The sequence below is a fragment of the Cupressus sempervirens genome, chromosome 4 (genome assembly GCF_028749045.1).
Source record: "Cupressus sempervirens isolate cs-2001-9-10 chromosome 4, ASM2874904v1, whole genome shotgun sequence".
Lineage (NCBI taxonomy): Eukaryota > Viridiplantae > Streptophyta > Pinopsida > Cupressales > Cupressaceae > Cupressus > Cupressus sempervirens.
In genome coordinates, this window is record NC_143121.1 from 32,970,514 (window position 1) to 32,974,489 (window position 3,976).

A 3,976-nucleotide genomic window follows, 5' to 3' on the forward strand; every position below is an offset into this window, starting at 1 on the left:
CAAATAGTCCATATAAATATGAACTTAAATTGATTATTTTATAAATTTGAAGATATTATGATTGATAGTTTAAGTTTTTGTATTTTTAAATTTTCATTAAAGATGATTTTTTATTTTTTATTTTAGAAAACGAAGATGTTATTTATTATTGCAGAGATATTATAATTTTAAAAAAAATCTTTTTAATGAGTACTTCAATTTTAATATTTTTTAATTAATATAAAATATTATTTTTCATTTAGTATTCTATAAATTTAAACCAGTTTTATAGATTATAAATTTAAACATATTATCATTGTTAGTTATCATTTAAATTTTTTTAAAAAAATATACAATATTTTATATATTAAATTTTCAATCTTCAAGCTAATGAAATTGGTTGTGCACATATTTTATATTTCAAAGTTTGTTTACTATGTGAACCATCACCAAGATGAGATAAAGTGGCTAACGGACAAAATGATAGTTCATGGAATGTGATCTAAAATGCTAGTGCAAAAAACTTTGATAAGATGAGATAAAGCAGTTGTAGGAGAGAATGAAGGTTTATGGAGTGTGACTCAAACTATCAATACAAAAAACATCTACATAATTTGATAAAATAAACAAGAGCTCTTGACGAGTAGGAGTCCCCGCCTTTTAGAAAAGTAGACCCAAAGCTCTGCTCCAACATGTATACAACATATAATATGATTATTCTTTTGTATTTATTAATTATATTTAAAATCTCTATGCATTAAATTAAACCAAAATTTAAATTATTTACATGATATGAATAATAAATTTAATTAGACATAAATATTTCAAAAAGTTAAATTGTGAATTTAGTAATGTAAAAAAAATATAATATTAAAAATAAAATTTATTAAAAACTAAACTTAGCAATACTCCTTGTTAATATATATTGTTTCTATAAATTAAAATATGCATTATAAATATAAAAATACATATATAAATAATTTACATTAATAGTTTTTTTTAAAAACTATTTTTAAATTGTAAGGACATGGTGAGGAGCTCTTATTTTAACTAGGTTTTTTTTTTTAAAGAATGACAAGATTTTTTTTTATAAAAATAAATATATTCAACTATGTGAATATTTTCTCAACAATAGTTGCCATCACCTTAAAATGTGTTGAACTTAAATTACCAAATCTTCACAAATGATATATGGAATGCTATCAAATTAAACAATCATCTAAAGAAACCATCTAAAGAATTCAAATGAAAAAATATAAGAAAGCATAATTTTATTTAAAATTTTAAATAATATCAATAGAAGACATTCCCTTGACATAAATTTTTAAGTTAATAGTCTTTGACCTATTCCCATGTTTTTTCTTTAATTAATACCAAAATGACAAAATAAAAGGAAAAAAATTACAGAAGTTGTTCTCATTAATCAGATTGCAATTGACTTTGGAATTTGGTGCATCACATAAAACAATGGGTGCATAGAATAAAAGGAGAATAGGCACAAACATCCATTGTCAATGATGAAGAAGATTTGAAGTTTTCATTTATATTATTGATAGATGTAATTCAAAAAGAACAAGCACCCAATGGCTTGTTGTATGCGCACTATCAAAGGTATTCAAATCTACAAGTCTACTTGTTACCGCTATGTCATCAAATCAAAATATTCTACTCATTTCTTTGCTATTCATTTCTTAATTTAGTCCACTAATTTTTTTCTCCAACATTTCAGATGCATAATAAATGCATCTTATCTATTACTTTGTCTTTTCCAAAAAAAAATCCTCCATTTTCTTATACATGAAAAATCAATAAAACCCCAACAAAATGTAAGGCCCATTCCCTAGTACCCTATTATAAATCCTAATAACATGAATATGATTAGAGCTAGGAAGAGTAGGGAGATGAGATGTCATGTTTCTGTCTCTTGTGCATATTACTAATAGTCATAGATGAAAATTATTATTGAATTGGATAAGGGTTTACATGGTAGAACTCATTATGATGTTTTGCATTAAGTCATTTTTTGAGCAAATAGTATTAGGTGGATATGTTGATGTTCATAAGGATAAAATTTATGGCCCAATAAAATGTAATGGATTTATTCAATGATTTATTTTGAAACTTTGAGACATGACTATGTAAACATCCTGATTTCCTGACATAATTGATATAACTTATGATGTCTTATCTCATAATGATAATAAGATACTATTAGTAATCACACTATGTTTAATTAAATAAAAGGATACTAGTTATGATGTTTACATTTTGGTGATTTCCACCTACGATATGTATTCAGAACTAATTTTCATGTTGGTTGATTAACAATTATAGATTTAGTATTTCATCATTATGATAAGATTTGGATTATGATGTGGTTCAGAATGTTAATTGGATCATGTGATTAGATATTAATGTTGATATGCAGATTCTGACATTTTAATGTTTTAAATGCTTTATATGAAAATGATTAGAAAATAAAATTTGAGTATGATGCTAAGGAAAATTATTTAATATGAAATTGTCATGCACCTAAATACATGCATTTTATATGATTTTTTTTCATTGGGCTATTGATGTTCAAATTTAGTGTGTAGACAATTGAACCATGGAATTTAATTGAGGAAACAAGGTCCAAACTTATGTAGACACAATTTAGCCAAGGCGAATCTTTGGAAGATTCAAAAGCCTCGTTGTGATGTGTTTATTTCATCAATGTAAGTTTGCATGTGTGTGGTAAATTTAATCTCATAAATACATTAGGGAAATGTCATGATGATGTGTGATGTTTTTTAATGTGTCACTTGACACTTGTAAATTGTTTATGTGTTGATGACATGTCACCTATGGTTTAAGTCATGGTTTCACTTAACCTTAAACTAATTGCCCTTAAAAAGATTTATGAAAATCCACTTGGAGAAAGGTAGGATGGGTCACCATCAAGGGAAATTTCGAATTCAAACTTGGCAAGGATTTTAGAGGGTCAATAGGTGGTCCCAAAATGCTATTTTTGTGAAAATAAGCTACCCATATGTTAGCATAACATGTTACGGGCCTAAATTTGACCATTTAGGTACTTAGCTAGCTTAGGGGGCCCCTTAACCAATGCATCCTTCCACCAATTCTAAAATTGAGTTATCCCATGAGTTCATCCCCATCTTTACACTTGGTCAAAGTAGAAAATTTGGTAGGGACAAAGTTGTAAGAGATAGTGGCTTGATGTTTTTTCCAAAAAGAGATAGTGCAAGAGTCTTTTTAGGGGACTTGGACAAAATAGTGGGGTGTTCACCCACTCTTTAAGTTTAGAGATAATTAGGGTTTGGAAGGAGGAAGGATTAAGGAGAAGGGAGCTCTACATCAACTTTATTTTTTCTTTTACTTTGAACCAAGGTTGGTGACCATGCCATAACTCCCATTGCATTTGCTCAATGATGTTTTTGATTAAGGAAAATAGGCTTTAAAAGGGCCCTGAAACCCCAAACATAGATAAAACAATCTATAGTAAAGTGTTAAAGGCTACTAAGAGCTAGAAAGAAAAAGAAAAGGCATCTCCCTAAAAAAAGAAATACACAGGAAAAAGCCAAGGAGAGACGCCAAAAAGCCAGGGCAGCCCACAAAAGGTGAGGGGGATTCAAACAATGTCTCTAAGCATCTCAACAGCATTGATCTTGAGCTTAGACAACTTGCCAACTACCTCTTTCATCTCCAAAAGCTCCTAATCAGGGGTTGGAGTATCTTTTTTCCTAGTGCTTGATCTGGTTTGTTTCCTGGCTCCTTCATCAAGAGTCTTGTCCTTAACATTGATGTCTGGATCTTGCTCCCTACAGATATTTTGGTCGTCCACATAGTGAATGAACTTCTTGATATTTTCATTGTCCTTGAGAATGTTAATGTTCTACTCAGCTATGCCTTGCATAGTCTTGTCCATCTCAAGGGTTCTGGTATTCACTAAATTCACTCTTTTGTACATACTTTGTTCATCCTTGTTGACCCTATT